Here is a 21027-nt window from a genome sequence, read left to right as displayed (position 1 = left end):
CATTTCTAATGTTAGCCCCAAAAATACGTAATACTAATTTGATTAAATTTTAAGTTTCTTTCGATTGAGTATTGGTCGGATATATCGATTTGTTGTTCTCATTCTTTTTATTGGGTGTTCGGAGGTGTCACAGAGTCTTGAAAAGGATTTTGTATCTAAAATCATAATTTGTTTTGTCTTCATTTTGGTTGAGAGCAAAAGGGATCATTTGCGGAAACCCTGTCAACATTCCATGAAAAACCCCCTGATCTTGATCAAAAGTTTTTATTTGAATTCTTGGAAGAAGGTTCAGGTATTTTGAAGTTTAAGTTAATATGTTATTCCATCAGTAAAGTCAGCCGTATCTTGATTATTATAGTATGAAAAAAAGACGTAAGTGGTGAAGGTTCGCACAGATTTCTCTGCAATTGCAGCAGTCCTTTTTTGCGGTCCTCATAGTTATTGGAAAACTCCAAAAATATTTTTCCTCAATTACCGGTGAAATCCCCTACTATTTGGGGAATCATTTCTCCTTCAGGGATACGAGAAACGGTAAACCTTTTAAAGTAAAGAAGAAGTAAAGTAATCGCCTATTTTTTCAGGCGGGGCTTTACGTCCAACTACCATTTACTAGGTGTCGTGGACGGATCGGTAAACCTTTTAACTGTTTTTGTTTTTTTTATTCAAGCCACAACCCACCTACCAATAACAGCTAAGTAATTACAGAAAAAGAAAGAAAGAGTTCTTCCTCAAAATTCCCTAACTTACTGAATAAAATTAAATTTAATACAGCCTTCGAAAATAAAAATTAAAAACCGCTACTACTGAATCCATAATCAGCTGTTTAAAATCGTTTTCAAACAAAATTAAACATCTGTTTTTAATATTTATATCATAATAACAGCTGTTAGGAATCATATTTTATTCATCATATTTACAATCAGTATTAGAATATACGATTGATAAAAAAAAAAATATACTTTAATTCCTAGTATAAAAAGTCAGTTAACTTTTTTTTCGGAATATATCTTCATCCTTTTTTATTTATTTGTATCTAATAATTAATGTTATTGCTGTCTCCAGGTATATGTGTATTAGAGAGAGACAAAGACAGGGCTTCCTTCCCTACAAAAGAAACCAAAAAAAAAGAAAAAAAATATCTGGCTTCTAAACACCTGAAACTATACATTAATTTACATCCATTCCAGTTATTCCAGTTATAATTCGTTTTGAGATTTCATTGCCCAGGTCGTCCAAACCTGAGAGCTCTCGGTTACTCACTCATTCTCTCTTGCTCAAGTGGATGAAATGTGAAGATGGAGTTCAACAACCCGCCACCAGATGACATTAGGGAGCTTTCAAGGTCAGAACAAGGTCATGGGCCTTCTATTTCCACCCGATTAGATAGATAGATATATAAACATAAGAACACATATGTGGACGTATGACGGAATAACAAGAACATACCTAAAAAAAATACAAAAAAAAGTTCAATGCTTTTTTTTTTGTTATTGTTATTGTGTGGTAACAGTTAACACAATCTGTTTATTAATACTCTTTTTTTTGGTATTGAAAAAACAGAAAAACGTTTTTGGAGGCGAACACCCAGCCACCAACCGAAATTTTCTAGATTTAATTCAAATAAATAAAAATTGGATATTAAGGAATTTTTCTGGCTGTTCTGTCTCCAGTAAAACAACTTTCATTGCATCTGCAATTCTTGCTAAAGACTATCCAGTCTTTTTTGGTCACCATAGATTTGGAGGCCATTCGATGGGTACAATTTTTACTCGTATCTTTCAGCTTCTCCGCCAGCCCCAGGAATTTCATTAATTTCTCAACTCTCTCAAGAGGGGAGAAGGGACGAAAGAGGCTGCTACCCTGGACTCAAAACTTTTTTTGTGCGCGCAAAAATAAAACAAGTTTATTACAAGATTAAGGTGCATAGTTGCATCACTACTCGTCTTCCTCATTAAACTGAAATGAATCTTTAGAAGTGCTTCTAATCAGATCCTCTTTTAGAAGTGATTCTAATCAGATCCTCTTTTAGAAGTGATGTTAACCAAATCCTCTTTTAGAAGTACGTCGAATCAGACCCTCTTTTAGAAGTACTTCTAATCACATCCTCTTTTAGAAGTGCTTCTAATCAAATCCTCTTCTAGAAGTGCTTCTAATCAAATCCTATTTTAGAAGTACTTCTAATCAGATCCTCTTTTAGAACTAATTCTAATCAGATCCTCTTTTAGAAGTACGGCGAATCAGATCCTCTTTTAGAAGTACTTCTAATCAGAATCTCTTTTAGAAGTGCTTCTAACCAAATCCTCTTTTAAAAGTACGTCTAATCAGATCCTCTTTTAGAAGTAATTCTAATCACATCCTATTTTAGAAGTGCTTTTCACCTAATTTTCTTGGAAAAATGTTTCAAATAGAATTTGTAGACCTAAAAAGGAAAATATAGTTGGAGCCATCTCCTAGCGAAAGTCAAGGAATATTCATTTCGTTAGTTAGTAAGCTTTCAACATCATTGTTACGTTCAGTCCAATGGAAGTTCACAAACAAAATATTATTTTGATAAGACAGAAGATACATCATCTTAACAATAACCATGTATGAATATCATAGACAATAAGCCCTGAAGATGGCTTAGTTTCTAGGTCGAAAGCTCGGCACAATAAAAATAGCCATGACTGAAATGGCAATTATTTTTTCATCCTATAGAAACTATGAATCAGTCACCAAAAATAATGAACAGAAATAATCAAAATATTATATTTGAACTTCTTGTCATTTTTCAGTTTCAGCTAGAATGTTCCTCATTCACACATTAATAGCTGTAAACAAAAAACCTTGTAAAATGTTGAAGTTTCCTTCATTCCGAGACTTAGGGGACCTCACGCGTGTAGTTCCAGGTGAAAAACTTGATATCCTATATTTGTCATAAAACGCAAACTTCAGCTCCTAATTTGGAGTTAAAAGAATGTAAAAAATAAAATATAATAAGAAAAACTGGGCACATTCACCGGTCACATTATATTTGAATTTTACCAACCTGGTCCATTTTGGAAATTCTTAGTAACTCGCCTTGCCCAACTCTGTTTACTGTTTTATTAAGTGATGTTTTACATTATGGTGATTTTTTTTTTTTTAAGTAATAATTTTCTTAATTAACTCAAATAACTCAAGTCAGTTGGAGGCGCCAAATACTTGATTCGTCCCTCGGGGGGACTTAACTTTACATGACACGGTCCTGCTTGTGAGGAGCCGATATTTCCTTCACTAGACACTGCCATGTCGATTATTTTTGTTTATTATTTCCCGTAGAAGTGTATCTTTTGGTTTTAGACTCAGTGGGTCTCGGAACGGATATAGCCAGGGAAAGTGAAATAGTGAGGAAGAAAAGAACTGTGGCCAGTACACTCGTACAAAGAGCATAATCGTAGCGTTTGCTTAAGACCTGTTTAACAAACAACCACAATTTTTTTTCTCTCTTGCTTTATTATTTCTGTTTTTACCAAAGCAAGGAATTGCAAGAAGCGTGTGTAAGATCATTATCCGTTATGTTTCCTCTTCTTCCTTCTCTATGTTCACCAACTGATTATATGTATATATGTATAGTCGTTATATTTCCTTATTAAATGGAGTCGAACAAGATATCATTACAAACTCAATAATTGTCAATAAAAACACTAATCACTTAATTACGTCTAATTATCTTTACCGTCATCTGCCCTGTCACCAGTCCTCGCTCTTTCTAACTCTGTCTTTCACTCCCTCTTGTTTTTTTTTCCTTTTCTAAAATTAGCAACTTATAACTTTATTGTCTGATTGTTCCGAGTACTTAAAGTCGGCTCCTTTGGTATATAATTTTATCAGATGAAGTCCGTTGGATAGTTAGCTTTATTATAACTTATTGCAACTTCTTTTTTTTTTCACTGAACCTTGAAAGTGAGACATGGTCATTTTACTGAACCTTTAACTAAATGTAAATGTAACCCTTTCAGTAAATTTAGTGGTAAACTGAACCCTTTTTTCCCCCCCTTCATCTTTTTACTTAGGTAAATAAATATATAGTAAATATTCCAAATGGAGTTCAGTTCTTCAAAGGTCTTGACACAGTCTTGGTTTCATTCTTCTTGAGGCTGTAGCCTCGCCAAGGTGGTAATGAGTTGTGGATGGCAGAGTATGAAGGTTGAGGAAGAAGTTTGTGTATTAGTTTGGTCATGTGAGTGTGAATGGCCTTGGAATGTCGAGTTCTCTGTCTATTTGGTTGTTCCTAAGTAAACCATTCAGTGCAATTAGTTGTACTTTGTGACCGGCTAGGTGCGGTATCCTTGCGGGTGCCAGATAGCCGAAGCTATCAGAGACGATATCCCTAACCAGCCTCAAAAGAAAAATACCCTTAAGGGTGCCTCTAGCGGGATAGCTTACTAGTGAGAGGAGGGAGGGTCCTGGAGACAATCACCCGGGGCGATAGGGAGTAAAATAAAATTTTCTCTTGTGCTTAATGTACCAAACGACAAAATACCTTTAATTAAGGAAAATAATTTTCCTTGCAGTCCAAAGTGCAAATTTATATTATGTAGCAGCTCCTGCCTCCTACGACTATTTTTCGGTTACAACTTTATTTCGAAAAGTCTGTAGTCTTTTCGTCAGTGAGTTGCTAGCTGTAATCCAGACAGGACAGACTTGATGTTAAAAGAGTTCTAAGGAGTGTCTTGTAGAGCAGAACAGTGCTGGAGTCTTTAAGCGCTGTTTTCCTGTTAATTAATGGGTAAAACTGTTACAGTCCAGTGTATGCTTGTTGAAGTTTATAATAATAATAAAATAATAATAAGAGAAGAGCTTAGCTTTGCGGTTAGCGTATTGGATTCCCACGCGGAGGTCCCGGGTACGAATCCACCTGCTGGCCTATAGATTTTCTCTACCTAGGTGCTTCTTACAGTGTCCGGTGATGGACAGTCTTGTCTGTAACGGGAAAACACTGTCCGGAGGCTGGCAGTGCTCAGAAAAAAGTCAGATGTTGACGCGCCTTTTATATCATATAAAAAAAAAAAAAAAAAAAAAAATTTAAAACAAAATAATAATAACAATAACAAGCTGAGTCCAGGACAAACATCCAACCTTGGACTTGAGCTGAGCTTCCTAAGATCCTAACATCTAAAGGGAAACCAGCTCTTTCACCGTCAAGTTTCGACCAAAGATCCAGGAAAAGAATCTACTCACATCTGAAACCATTCCATCACGTGGTAAATGCATATTTCCTCCTTTATCTCACAAACTCTACAAAAAAAAAGTGGTCTGGCAAGAGCTCCATTTTGTCTCCTTAAACTATAATATCAAGCAAACTGTGAGATGACCACCGAGTAAACACAAAATTGTTTTACTATCATTATCATTTCAGTATTTTAGATGGCCAACAATCCATCGAGTTTTAATCCACAAGGGTGAATAGTGAGAATCCGTCCTTTCCTGAAGGCAAGTCTGACAAGCGTCCAGAGATCCAACAATAGCAGGTTCGAGACCAAGAAAGCTGATTGTGGTGCCAAATTTAGCTAATATCTCTACCTCCTCTTTTCTTGGATTAACCAAATCAATAAAAGTAATTGTATTAAATGAACAAATATTGATGTCGAATCAATATTTAGAAAAAAATTGATATCGAAAAAAGTAATAATTCCATTTAGTTCTCAAAGATTCGTTGGAAAGCAGCACTGACGCTGAAAGAAAGAATTATAAAGTAGAGAATATAATAAACCTGAATGTTGATAGTTCCAGAAGTTAACGGTAGATAGGGCTAAGATGATTTTTTGTCAAGTGGAACCAAGACTTCTTGAATGATCAAGCTAGCCAACTTTACATCATAAATTTTTTCATTGGTAAATATTTGGTTATTTATTAGAGTGTGCGGGATGATACCAGTGCATCAGTTGGATATAATGATTTGCATAAATAAATTTATGCGCAAGTTGAAAATTTATTCAAAATCTCGTTGAAAAAAATTAATTATATATTTTCTAAAATCTAAAAATTTTTGCCGGTTAAGTAAACTTAGTGACAATGGAATTGGTGTTTGTTTTTAGCTCTAATTTCCACCGGTTTCTTAACTAATTTAATCGACAGCATGGTCTTCTAATTCACAGCTTTGAGCCACGCCTAACCGTTAGATTCTCTTCGATGTTCCTACAATAAGAACAATAAGTTTTAAATATTAAGATATATTTATAATATGCAGCTAGCACTTCATGTATAAGACAATCTTTTTTGAAGTATTTTTTTAAGACAAATAAACTCTGTGGAAAAACATTTTTCCTTATGGTTAAACAATTTTCTGTTAGTTTTAAATTCTAGCAATGCATTATAACCTTTACCACCATTTAAGGAGTAACAGGGTCTACTGCTTAACAGTATGCAGATACCACAAAATGGTATCAGTTGGTTTACATTGATTTAACAGTTAGATTTCTAGGGATGCCTGCCAATAAGTTTTAGGACGATGATGAGGACGTGCTCTTGGAGGTTCGATGGCCAATCCGTTCTTGTTCTTGGCGATAGGGCCTTTAGCTTGCCAATGTAGTCCGCACTAAGTGTATCATAGAAATTGCTTTGCTTTGTTTTGAGAATTGTATTCTTGTCAGAAACAGCGCAACTAACGCATGAATTAGTTAACGATGTCATGTCTTTGGTACCTTGAGATCTGTGGTGAAGATGAGTAAAAACGATCGGCAAGGAGAGTTAGGCTCTTGCAAGAACGGGTAGATTCTGCCCTTACATGGTTCGGCGTAATAAGACCCTTTTAGCTGGGTGAATGGCTGAACATTACCCATCCAAAGTATATTAATTGTATTCAAAAGTGATGAGTATTTGTGTTTACAAGTAATTAGAACAGAAAATTCTTCTCATAGAATAGTGGACCACAATTTCTTTGGGGGCTATCCGTCACATCCAAGCAAATCCGACATCTCCAAAGCTCACAGATTGCTCGTAGTTCTGCAGGGCTTTAGAGTATCCACAGGCGAGAACACTAGCTCAAAATTCAAAGATACAATCCTTTAAGATCCCAGACAAGCTTCACCACTTCTCCTCTGACTTATAACAAAAGAAGAAAGCTCATCGATTAAGTTTCTCACAATCTCGCAAAATATCAACTTGGTTTTTGGAAAGGCCATCTATATACGATGAGAGATCTCCAGTAACTAAGTTGAAGTGAGCTTGTAGCCACTTCGGCAAATATATGGCATCTCTTGCTCATCTAGCCTTAGATCGCTATTGTGCTGATTCTTATGCAACACATTCACAATGCACTTACAAAGATTTTGGGTGGGCTATACTTCGATTTTTAAAGTCCATAAACTGCACATCACTGCAGTTTTCCAGAAGTAAAAATCCCAAGTTTTCATTAGTTATTTTCACAATTGAAGAAAAATTCAAAAAACTAATTAATTCAAAAGGAATTAATCAGAAATTAAAAATAAATTTTATGCAGTTATTGTAAGATGTATTTTTGTATGCTTATGTTTGTAAGTGTATGTTATGTACGTGCACGAAGTGGCCATCATATATATGTATGTTATGAGTTGAGTAGGTTAACGGAAGGAATGCCTGTGTAATGGGATGCAGACGAGAACTTAAGGAGGATGTGAATGAGAGAAGTCACAAGCTTCTTGACCACTCCCGCCCGTCAATACATTCACTCACACGAATGCAAGTGATGTGGTTGAAGTAGGTTGGTGTTTCTGTCGGTTAAAGTTGGCTTGCAGCAATGTTGTTGCGAGTTTTATAATAAAAGCATTAGAGAAGGTGCATTCACTGCAGACAGATAGAGGGACTGTTGTTGTGTTGCGTATAGCAGAAGATGCCCCTTAGCTTCTCCTTGGCCCAGCCATGTCTGCCACTTCCTCACCTATACTAACTTACTAGTTGGTACACCAGGAGCGCTGTCGCTACCTCTCCTGAGGCAATCTGTATTACCTCACTCCAACTCTAACTCTGGTTCGTCACTACCTAGCAATCATTGCCAGCCCGGCAGTTAGTCCCTAGATCCTGGGTTAACTCAAGCACGAATCTTGCTTGTACCTAAACTATACTTTATTACACTCTCCTGTCAAAAATAGTCTCTTTAACTTTACAAATTAAATCATTAAAAGTATTGAAATTTATAAAATAACTATATATCTTGTAAGTTTTTCTTACGTTTAGTTCAGGAAAAGTATTGGACCAAAATTAGTTTCCATTGGGAAATCTAGTTCCGGGGTTGCTCTAAGAACGGAAAAAATAACAAGTTTTATGTAAAGACAGACTACTTCACTTCAAACTGTGAAGAAGCTCTGTAAGACCCGCAAAGTATATTGTTTGTTTAGTGGGTTCTATTCCCGGTCTATTGGTCTTGGATTTTAATGGTTAATATGAGAAATTTACATTAAAGTACGTTTGCTATTCGCCTCCGTCCACGACACCTAATTGATAGTTGGATGTAAAGCCAGTAAGAAAAAATAGGCATTACTTTATTTTACAGTGAAAACATGAGCGGCTAAATTTAAATATAGTGGTACTTTTTTCTAAAAGCTTACCAAAAACGAAGGTGTGATTGATTTTTGATTTTGTTCGCGGAAGGGATAGGGAGCTGATTGCTGCAAGCCTGAAGCCAAACAGGCAATCCTTAGCAACAGGTAAAAGTTGCCCCCTCCAAAGGGCTAAGGAAAGTTCGTAGCAAGTGTTTTTTGAGGGGGATTCACAATAGACTTAAACCAACCTCAAATTATCCAGTATTTCAGAATGATTCTTGGGCCTTTCTTTTTGAACTCCAGTCAGTACTTAGCATTTAGTTCTTTCAAAACAGGTAACAGCATGTTCTCCAAAAACGGGCAGAGCGGAACTCTGTAGAAGTCAGTCTTTAGAACTAATTTTTAGTTGAACTGAAATTCCTGGATCATATCTTTCCAACGGAAATTCCGGAATGAGAGAGACAATCTGAGCGGTCAGAGAATTACACTTTTTGTGTTGAATTATCCGTTCAAGTGTCTGGTGAAAAGTCCTTAAATATTTCACTTCTAGGTTACGCCTACAGTAACCCATCTTCTGAAAGTTCTCGTTCTTGCAAATCTAAAGCTGGCTCATCAATCACACAAATTGTTATTAGAGATAAAATTGTTCTCTTCTCGCTGGACACGATCTCTGCCTATGCACTATAAGTTCCCGGATCCATTATACCATCTCGTAATATACAATTATGGTTTCATTCAAATAACAGCATGATTTATTGTTTTCAAAGTAGTTAATACCAGTTTTGTTAATACTGTACCTAAACCCCTATCTGTCATCTGATCACTTATCTGGTAGCCACATAGACTTCAACTAACCAAAACTTTTATCAACCAACAAAGCAACAAAACGTTCCCTCAACTTCTTTCTTCCCCCACTTCTTGCTCAGCCAGCACTTTAAATCTTTCTCCCCCTACTACCAACACCAACAAATGGAACCAAGCTGGATTGTTAGAGTAAAAACCATGAACACCTAACTAAACAGGTTGTGCAACTTCGGCATTCGACTAGTCGTAAATATACCTGCAGTTGAGTGCTAGCTACCAACCTTCTCTATCGCCATTATATTAATGTAACTTCTTATTAAAAGGCAAATAGTTCTTTCATATTATTGGAAGTAAAAAAATTATTGTACCAAACTATTATTATTAGATATTTTTACTGACATAATAATTTTTATGAATATAATAAAAAAAAACTGCTTAGTTTGATAGACCACAGTAATATCCCAAAACTGGTTAAAGGACTTGTTTGATCAAGAAGCTGATTTGAATTAAAGCCTGAGGCGCCACGTTAGCCGAGAGGTTTGAGGCGAGACCTGTAAAGCTAAGATGTATTGCTGGTTTAGCGGGTTCGATTCCACCTGGTCTAGGCCTTGGATTTTATTTAATGTTTAATATGAGAACTTTATAGTAAAGTATGTTTGCTAGTCGCCTCTGTCCCGTCCACGACACCTAATTCGGCAGTTGGACGTAAAATAATAATAATAATAATAATAATAGCTGACCCTTAGATTTCCTCTTCCTAGGAGCTTCTTACAGCTCACTGTCCGGTGATGGCCAGTGTTGTCTGTAACGAGAGAACACTGTCCGGAGGCCGGCAGTGCACTGGAAAAAGCTCCGGGCGCTAATGACCGGAGGCCGGCAGTGCACTGAAAAAAACAATAACCTGAGATGTTGACGCGCCTTAAATCATAAACAAAAATTAGAAAAACAATGAAACACTCATTTTCATCCGCTCATAATAGTTTAGGCAGGTGTTCCATCTATCAAGATTTAAACAAAATTAAATTATCTTGTAAATATTTGATTATTGATAATAATATTTTCTTTAAAAAATAAAAATAAAAAACTTTTCAAAATATACGAGGGTCGTTTGAAAAGTCCGTGCAAAGTCAGAGAGATAGCATCACTGGCGCGTATCGAGGTTATGTTTAGTTAGTAGCATCTCTTGGAAGAACACACACCAAGTTTCAGCCAGATCGGTCTATTTCTTTGTGTTTGGCATTCGTTTGAATCGAGGAAGTCAAGTGATTTTCAAAAAATGGACGAAAAAGAATTTCGTGTGTTGATTAAACACTACTTTATGAAAGGCAAAACGCCTCAGGAGACTAAAGGGAAGCTTGATAAATATTATGGTGACTCTGCACCTTCGATTAGAACAGTTTATAAGTGGTTTCAAAATTTTCGGAGTGGCCATATGGGCACAAGTGACGCTGAACGTTCTGGACGCCCTGTTGAGGTTACTACTCCATAAATCATTTATAAAATCCATGATATGGTGATGGATGACAGAAGAGTGAAGGTGCGTGAGATTGCTAGTGCTGTGGGCATCTCGAATGAACGGGTACATAATATTTTGCATCAACATTTGGACATGACAAAGCTATCCGCAAGATGGGTGCCGCGATTGCTCACGCTTGACCAAAAACGAAATCGTGTGAAGTGTTGCAAGGACGGTTTGCAGCTGTTCCAGAAGAATCCGCAGGACTTTAAGCGTCGTTTCGTCACTGTAGATGAAACATGGATACATCACTACACTCCTGAGACCAAAGAACAATCTAAACAATGGGTTACCAAGGGGGAATCTGCGCCAAAAAAGGCGAAAACCGTTCCTTCGGCCGGAAAGATTATGGCGACTGTCTTTTGGGATTCGCAAGGAATAATCCTCATCGACTATCTGGAAAAGAGTAAAACTATTACAGGTGCATATTATTCATCGTTATTGGACCGTTTGAAAACCGAGCTGCAAGGAAAACGCCCACGATTGGCCCACAAAAAAGTCCTTTTCCATCACGACAACGCACCAGCTCACACCTCAGCAGTTGTGGTCGCAAAATTAATGGAAATAGGGTTCCAACTCGTTTCACATCCCCCCTTATTCTCCAGACTTGGCTCCCTCGGACTACTATTTGTTGCCCAATATGAAGAAATGGCTGGCGGGAAAAAGATTTTATTCAAACGAGGAGGTGATTGCAGAAACGAATGGCTATTTTTCAGACTTGGACAAATCCTATTATTCGGAAGGGATCAACAAACTAGAGCAGCGTTGGACGAAGTGTATAAGCCTAAAAGGAGACTATGTTGAAAAATAAAAAAGGTTTACCCCAAAAAATTAAGTAGTTTTTATTTTTGCACGGACTTTTCAAACGAACCTCGTAGTTCACAGTATCCAAGTCATCAATATTTTATTATTGAATTAAGTCTGATACTAATTTTTCCATTTATTCTGTTGCAGGTAAGTAATACAGGATTTCCTGCATAAAGTAAGTTCTCTTTTACTATTTACGATGCATTGTTTGTTGTTTATTTATTGTTTAATGAACTTATTCCTCAATTTTGCTTTACTTTTATTTATGGTGTATACACCATCATTCTTCAACTCCGAGAACGGAGTCCTTTTTTCACGTTTTTCAACGGAATCCTGGCAACTCCTTTACATAACAGTTTTTCTCCTAAGAAAAGTGCATAACTTGCAAAACGGGTTCATTGCATTTATATAATAAAGTAGTGATTTCAGTTCATTAGTGACAGTATCTCACAAACAAGGGGAATTAGATAAAGTAATTAATTAAAGTGATGTATTTTTTTTAATGTGTTTTGTGTTTGTGTTAGTGTAGTGTGAATAACTTTGTGAAGTGTGTCTCACAAAGTTTTGTACCACGTCACGTACAAGTTGTGTCAATTACCTGGCAACAGGCCCATTACTGCAATTACACCGCGCTCGGCAGATCAAGAAAATACAATTGTTAAAGTGATCACGTAAAATTCTATTATTCAGCTGATGTTTTATTTATTTTTGTTTCTATTATTTAGTGATGGCAAAATAAGGTAGGGGTTGTGTGGTCATCAGGAATTGGACGATTGAAGTTTTTGCGAGAAGTTTTTAACCAGTAAGATAACCAGATGCTTTAAAAAAGTGAAAATCTGAGTGAGTCAGACTTCGATCACAACTCATTAACATTTTGGACGAGGCGTGAACATGTAGTAGAATCGAATTCGTTTTGTAGATCAATGTCGGCTGTTTTAAAACGTAATATCCGGTACTATTAATCGATTTCTCGTCAATAACTTTTCGCATTGATGGTTTTTTGTGAATGGTCAAAAATTTATAATGAATCCACACTATCTGTTGGTACCATATCGTTTTTACAATGTGTTTTGGGTTCTCTATCCTTGCCCAATAAGTGACCAGAATGTTTTCTATTGTCTAACTGGATCCTCTTTTCATCACAAGTGAAGTTGCAATCCGAAAATGTCGTTTTTGTTGCACTAACGTGACTAATTTTACCAATTGTACTTTACATTTTTATTTTATTCACTTTTCCAACGCACTAAAGACCATCAAGAATAGAAAATACCCAATTGCTCTCAATATCCCGAACCGTTCGAGATGGTTTCAGCTTTCCTCACATGGTCCGTCCGATCCGTGGGCTATTTCCAGTACAAAATTTCTGAAATCAAGTCATACTGGGCATTCACTATAACAATTATCATAAATTTTTCGAGACGTCTCTGCAGAGCATTATTCTAGTTTTTGAACTTAAAACGTCGAGAGTTTGCATCCTTTAAGTTTCGAGTTAGTTAAAACTAGATACAAGAAAAAACTATACATGGTAGATACTCATTTAAAAGTAAATGTATAGTAATACCTATTTCTTCAGGAAGGTTATTTGTCGAACTGCCAAATTAGGTGGAAGGAGGAGACCAGCAAACATTTTATTATTATAGTTCTCATATTAACTATTAAATAAAATCCAAGGCCTAGACTTGGGAATCGAACTCACTAACCGAACAATACATCTTAGCATTCGGGCTTCGCCTAACCTCTCGGCTAAAGTGGTGCCTTGACATTCATGTATTTTAATAGAATATTTTTGATTAACTATTCCAATCAAAATTCTAAAGTGGTTTAACAGTTCATTAATTTTGAATTGACCTAATTTAGGTTAATAAAATTCAAAATAGTAGATCTATTTTATAGACAGGGACTGCTGTCCAATACCAGACATCACAACCAAATGATTTATTTTCCTTTAATATTAAAATATTAATATATATGTACGGAACTAGTACTTACTAAATATTTATGCTAATTTTGGATACTTGCCTTAATGCATGGGATTCAGAATTATTCATAATAATTGTAACTGCTAGACAATGAATGCGATGACCTCCTATATCGCTTGATCGGTATAAATTCCCCATGGGAATTTCCCTGCAGAACATTCTATAATAACTATAATTTTTTAATATTTACCACAACAATTTACGTTTATAATACGCGAGCAGTGTAACAGTCAAAAATGTTCAACAGTACGGTACATAATTACTTAACAGCCATGTCTTCTAAAATTATAACTGATTGCTTATAGTATGACTAAATTTGGGTAAAAAAAAAAAGAAAAGAATTGCTTAAGTAAAGGAAGTGATCAGCTAAGTGTTAAGCGCACTGGATTTTTCCCACGCGAACATCCCAGACTCGAATCCAGCTGACACGGCCCTTATGGTATAAATACCCGGATGTAAGTATTCATCAGAATCTCCAACCAGACTGTATCATACTACATTCAATTACCTTCGCAAGACTTGGTCCTTGATAGCGTCGTCCTGGACGGCTGAGATTACCCCTTCTCTTAAATTCTCGGCAGCAAAAATTTAATACTATTAGCTCTATCTGGTCAGTTTATCCTGGGAAAAACACCAAAATATATCGTACTTCGGATTAGCGCCGTCGAGTCGCCCACATTTCCTTCCTCTGTCTTAGAGAATCTCCTGGAACCATAAGTTTAAAGATATCACTTAATTATTAATGACTGTCAGTTAATAATGATTATTATCTACTTTAGAGAGATCAGTTGTCTAAACTGTTTTGTTAACATAATCTTAGAAAAAGTGTTTTTTTAAAAATGTGAATGTATTGAAATCTAAATGAATTAAATCTTATTTAAATGAACAATTAATAATTTATTTCTTAAACGAAACCATCCCGAAACGAAATGGGTGTACAATTGGTTTACATACACCAACAGTTAATTTTCTAAAAACCCCTCTTTTTAAGAACATCATCCTATTTATATACGAGGGTCGTTTGAAAAGTCCGTGCAAAGTCAGAGAGATAGCACTACTGGCGCATATCGAGGTTATGTTTAGTTAGTAGCATCTCTTGGAAGAACACACACCAAGTTTCAGCCAGATCGGTCTATTTCTTTGTGTTTGGCATTCGTTTGAATCGAGGAAGTCGAGTGATTTTCTCACGCTTGACTAAAAACGAAATCGTGTGAAGTGTTGCAAGGACGGTTTGCAGCTGTTCCAGAAGAATCCGCAGGACTTTAAGCGTCGTTTCGTCACTGTGGATGAAACATGGATACATCACTACACTCCTGAGACCAAAGAACAATCTAAACAATGGGTTACCAAGGGGGAATCTGCGCCAAAAAAGGCGAAGACCGTTCCTTCAGCCGGAAAGATTATGGCGACTGTCTTTTGGGATTCGCAAGGAATAATCCTCATCGACTATCTGGAAAAGGGTAAAACTATTACAGGTGCATATTATTCATCGTTATTGGACCGTTTGAAAACCGAGCTGCAAGAAAAACTCCCACGATTGGCCCACAAAAAAGTCCTTTTCCATCACGACAACGCACCAGCTCACACTCTCAGCAGTTGTGGTCGCAAAATTAATGGAAATAGGGTTCCAACTCGTTTCACATCCCCCTTATTCTCCAGACTTGGCTCCCTCGGACTACTATTTGTTCCCCAATATGAAGAAATGGCTGGCGGGAAAAAGATTTTATTCAAACGAGGAGGTGATTGCAGAAACGAATGGCTATTTTTCAGACTTGGACAAATCCTATTATTCGGAAGGGATCAACAAACTAGAGCAGCGTTGGCCGAAGTGTATAAGCCTAAAAGGAGACTATGTTGAAAAATAAAAAAGGTTTACCCCAAAAAATTAATTAGTTTTTATTTTTGCACGGACTTTTCAAACGACCCTCGTACTTATAAATAAAGTAAAAAATCGGTATCAAAAATTTGGTATGGTTACAGTAATTTCCTTAATAAAATAATAGAATGTAGGTAGTTAACCAAAAAGGTAAATTTCCTTAATACTCTGAAGTTACATTCAGTGTTATAATCATATTTTGTTGGTAAGAGGTTTTTAAGTAATATTTTTTCTAGTTGTTTCCTGTTTTTAGCCAGGGCCTTTGTGTTTAGGTTTAGAATATTTCAGAAACGATAGGTCAAAGCAAGCTCTAACTTGGTCATTTTTGAACCATTTTAGTTGCCATTTTTTTTAACTATTTTATATTTTTATAAATATATATTTATATTATAAAAATAAGGCATTTTTATATACACATCCTGGCCCTGAAAGATTGAAAGGTTGTTTTGCACCCTTCATTCAGGTAACTTTTCTACAAGTGTCTAGAGAAGGAAGCCCAAAACAAAAAGACTCAACTAATTTTTATTTGGAAGCTTATATGTTACTAAAATAAAACGATTTTAAATAATGGGTAATTTTGTAATTGTTAAATAATTATGTCGATGCCTCTAGTTAAAAAAAAGAAAAAAAAGATTTTAACATCTGGTAGATAGGTACACTGATTATTAAACAAAAATTAAAGTTATTTATTAAACTAATAGCTCAAAGGTTATTACAGTTTTCATTGATAACTAATAGCTCAAAAGCACCCATAACTTTAAGCACAACATGTGTGATCCATTCTCACGAGTTAACAATTTTCTCATGGAGTCAAAGCAAAAAAATATTTGAGAAATGGATGAGAAAAGTTAAAAGAAATCTCCAACTTAAAAGGTGCATGCATGATCTATTAAGAATCTTGGATAGCGCTGCTACCTAACGGTAGTTTGCTGAACTACTTCACCACCTTAAAAGAGTTTTAACGTTTACAGAATATTACTCATTGAATTTTTAAACTATAAATTGGAAATATTATCAATTTTTTTCTACATTAGATAATAAATAATGTAAGATAGAGAAATCATATTGTATTTTTCTATTCTATTTTACTTCTGTTAATTCAATTTTATTCTGATAACGTTTTCTATTTATTTTTTCATGGACAAATTTATTTCTGGTAAAGTTTGTTCAATTTCTTTTAAGATAAAGAACAGTTTTTAGTTTTTCTGATAATTTAATTTATTTATTATTGCTTCACTTGTTCAAATCATCAACTGTATATTAAAATTAAGTTATTTTATTTATTTGTATGATTTTTGATTTTATTTATTAGCTTCTGGCCTAAATTTCCTACAGTATTCTTACAAATTGGCCGAGAGGTTATTAAGATAATGATGAACACTCTGGAGAGCTTCATGTAGTCTGAAGTACTAAATATTTGGCAGCAAACATTTTCGCTTATAAAAGGAAAGTACAGGGAACGTATTATGTCAGTGGAGAAGAGCTTGCGAGGCTGAATGTTCGGCTCTTCTAAGAAAACCCTAAAACATACTTCACCAAGAAAACCACTCTTATCAGACTTCTTGGCCAAATAAACATCCTTGATTGGAGATGCAGCTCTGTAGTGTGCCACAATAGATCTTTAGGTCGTGGTGATATCATCTTTTCAGCCAACCCCGATGGAATCTAATCTAAAGAGAAAAGATTAGGTTCATCATAGTCAATTTCATGAATTTGTTTTATGGTTTTTCGTTTTTGAAATGGGCCTCAGTACTTACCTTCTATTCTTTTACATCCAGCAAAAGAATAAAAAAAGTTGAAATCAGTGAATTCAAAGAAAAAAAAAAAAAAAAACAGAGAAAAGAAACAGATGAACAGGGATAAAACAAATTTCTTTAAGCGAGTGTCGGATCACAGATGGTTGCTTTAATTCAAGACGCCTGCCACTAGATCGTGTTACAATCAAAAAACCAACTGTGAGACTGTTGTGTTCAGACTGAAGAGAACTCCGCTTTATTGGGCTGTTTCTTTTATTTAATAAAAGAGTTTTCTTTATTTTCTCTCACTGTAGCTTTTTACTATCTCTGTACTATTATCTTAAGAGAAAGTATTACAACTGAATAGATTTTCATTTGAGTTTTTATCAGAAATATTTGTTTTTAATAAAAAAAGGTGGTACTTACAAATTGGAATGAGTACAGCCAGTATAACTCAAAATGGACAGTCTTAGAAAGCTAAAATTTTATATTTAGTCTGTTGTACTTTTCTATTATTTTTATAATATTTTTAGAAACAGAATAGGTCAGTGAAATTCTAAATTCAGAAAGGGCCACTTTATACTGGTTGTTTATTTTCCTAGAGATTTTTATTCCTACTCATAATTTTATTAAGCGAATGTTATAAATAGTTTTTAAAATATCTCTTTATTTTACTTTTAAAAAATTTATATTGATAAGTGTTTTGTGTAAGCACGCGAATCTGTGGCCTAGTCGAACCCCAGTTACGTTTAAAAAAAGAAAAAAAAAACATTATGGTTTGATATGGTCTGATCCAGCATCTCTAAAATCTCCAGCTGGCCATCCTAAACATGATTATTAATTTTTTCTTTTTTGACATGCAACATCGATTTACACGAATAATTCAACGTATCATTAGTGTTCTCATAGTTAATCGATTGTGTAAAAATGTCGAACACCAGTTGTGACTGTCGTGTTTAACTTTTCAAATTACAAAATGAACGCTCAGTTTTGTGGTCTTTGTGATCTGGTCTTTCCGGAACATGCGCTCTCCATATGTTAGCCGCCAGAAGGAACGTTTTTTTTTTTTTTAAAACTTATTTAAATTCTAACCACATAGTCAAGTTTTAGCCTACTAACTACAAAATTTACCTTGCATACAAAAGATTTTTTTAAAAATGATTAAATATATATCGATCATCATGATGAGAATCGAGAGACTTACTTACTCCACCCATCGAAAGATAAGATAAGATAATAGATGGGACGGGACCTACGCCCCACGACACCGCAGCCACAAAAGACTTATTGTGCCAGCCCCTTCTTAGTTCTAGTAAGCGAACCCTCCCCTCCTAAAGAGGTTGAGGACTTTCCCTACTAGTTCTTTTTGCGCTACTATCTCCTTCAGCCTAAGCGTTCCAAAGGTTTCATAGTGCAAACGTTCGATTGCAACGCAATCGAACAGCAGGTGAGAGGCCGTTTCCTCCTCTTCCTGACATGATCTGCACAATGGTTCCGAGCTATGCATAATGAGCACAATGAGCTCCCCACCTTATGCAGAGTACTCGCTTCGGCGGTACATATACTAAAATTGGAACGATACAGAGAAGATTAGCATGGCCACCCATCGAAAAGTGCAGTACATTAAAATTGTTTTGCTTTTTGCATCCAAAACTGCATACTGTTCATTCATCTAGTAGAATGACAAAGAACAAAGATAAACAGAATTCAATACAGGGTTCCATAATTACTAATATCTTCAGTGAGAAAAAAAAACCGCTTGCTAATCAAAGCTCTCTGTCAACCCTAAAGCAACAGATCAAGTCTAGGACTTAATTCCCGGACAGTAGCCAACCGAGATCTACAGCTGCCCGAACAAATTGTGCAACAACCTTCAGTGGAAACAGACTAAGCACCTCTATGTCAACGTATTAAGTTTCAAAGATCTTAAATCTATACCGTTAACAATCTTTTGAGTCATCAGCACCAGTTTTGTAGGCTTGGTCTCTTTGTACCGCAATGTCCAGTGAGTTAAACAGCCCCAAGTACTTGTGAAAGAAACCTCACAGTATCTCATACTCTGAATGGGACGAAGAATCCAGCTTTTTGGTATTTTAAACTGCCTACAGAGCTCATCCTTAAGGAAGAAGGCTAAAAGGTTCAGCCTTGCTCGGGATTCCGACACAGATGTGTTAAACGTTACGTCTACTGCTGATTGATGGCCGATGAGTGGAGTTAGGCAATCGATTTTGCCTGCCAATCTACCTCCTTGCTCGAAGTTCAACAATTTGTCTCAGCTCCCATAATCCTCCAACTTTACTCGAACGACAATTGATTGCACAAGTAATGGACAGCAATTGTGCTGCTCTCTTTGGTAAAATTACCGTAATACTTTGAAAGATTGCTGCCCTTAACAAGGTTTTGGAAATAAATAAATAACACGTAATCTATTTATGACTTACAATTTTATGTCATCGCAGATGTTGAGTGTATACAGTGGTGTTGCCAGTAGGTGTTTGTAGACATTTCGAGTACTTGTCTAATTAAATTCTAACTATAGGATGTGGAAGACATTTTTCAATTTTTAACGTTCAGAAATGAATTTTAGAAATACTCACTGATTTCTTTAAAAATTAAAAAATAGAATACAATAAAAATCGAAATGGCATACATTTATGCCTTGAATACATGAAAAGTACTCGACTGCTCGCTATTCTTTCTTTTTATTTGGTGTTAAAATTGAAACCTAAATCGTGAAAACCTAAGGCATGACCTCATTAGGAAAGTAATCCCTACTTTAGTGCCAAATCAGTTAATACTTTGAACTCAATCATTATTTTACTCTCGTATACAGTAATTTAATTAAAAATTACATTTGAAGACTATTTAATTATTAGGTCTACATTACTGTTTGCCTATTATAACAGTAATTTTTCTATTTAATAATACGTTAATATTCTTATAAAATTATAAATTAAGAATGTGAACTTGAGAAATTCTAAAACTTGACTGGAGGACTAAGTCCTGAGATAAGGCTGGCGACATCTTGTAGCGCTGCGTGCAAACTCTTGCGTGATTCCGATGTGGGACAGTTAGGAGCGAGCATCTCATAATTATTAAATAGTCTTTCTTCTTTCTCTTTTTATTATATATATATATATATATATATATTTCCCTTATCTATTCTGCCCTTTGCTAGGCACTCGCACTATTCAGTTTCCGTTAGCTGGGGTTTAAACGCTAAATGTGATCAAAGGAGGACGTGAGAATTGTTTCGCCTCATGCAGCAGTTTGTTTTATCGTCTCACACATTTTAGCCTCCAATTTCACCAATATCCAAAACATTTCCCAGTTTAAAAGCCACGTTATCAAATAGGGATGCTGGTAGACCATTAATACATAAAAATGCCGTTTCGCGCTATTGTTTGCTGACAACACTGATGAATATATAAGGTAAGTCGAATTCTCCTCACCAAATAGATTTTTTTAAAAAAGTGTAGTAATTGCCTATTTTTTCAGGCGGTTTTACGTACAACTAACCAATTTTAGGTATCGTGGACGGTAGCGATTAGCAAACATACTTTATGTTATTACAAAGTTCTCATATTAACCATTAAATAAAATCCAAGGCCTAAGACCGAGAATCGAACCCAGTACCACAATACATATTAGCTTCACAGGTCTCGCCTCTAACCGCTCGGCTACCGTGGCGCCTCAAACTGAATTATCTACCTCTAATGTTGGGACGAAAGTCCGGAACCAGTCGGCGATAAACGTGAGTTCGTTAACACGGATAAAATCAATGGTATTTTCCAGCTTTCTCTTCCCAGTTTAAGCACCACTCTTTTTT

General features: G+C 35.6%; 1 protein-coding gene and 1 pseudogene across 5 annotated transcripts in view; both read left to right on the top strand.

Moving 5' to 3' along the window:
* Window positions 1-21027, top strand: part of dachs (unconventional myosin-IXb-like dachs) — a 323656-nt gene that overhangs the window by 200897 nt on the left and 101732 nt on the right. The gene's annotated exons all lie outside the window — the stretch shown is intronic.
* LOC141446368 (U6 spliceosomal RNA) lies at window positions 18739-18831 on the top strand (annotated as a pseudogene).

The sequence above is a fragment of the Rhodnius prolixus genome, unplaced genomic scaffold (assembly GCF_049639745.1).
Source record: "Rhodnius prolixus isolate KJV_2025 unplaced genomic scaffold, Rpr scaffold_1, whole genome shotgun sequence".
NCBI lineage: Eukaryota > Metazoa > Arthropoda > Insecta > Hemiptera > Reduviidae > Rhodnius > Rhodnius prolixus.
Note: the sequence above shows the minus strand (reverse complement) of the source record. Positions and strands in the feature narration are given on the sequence as shown.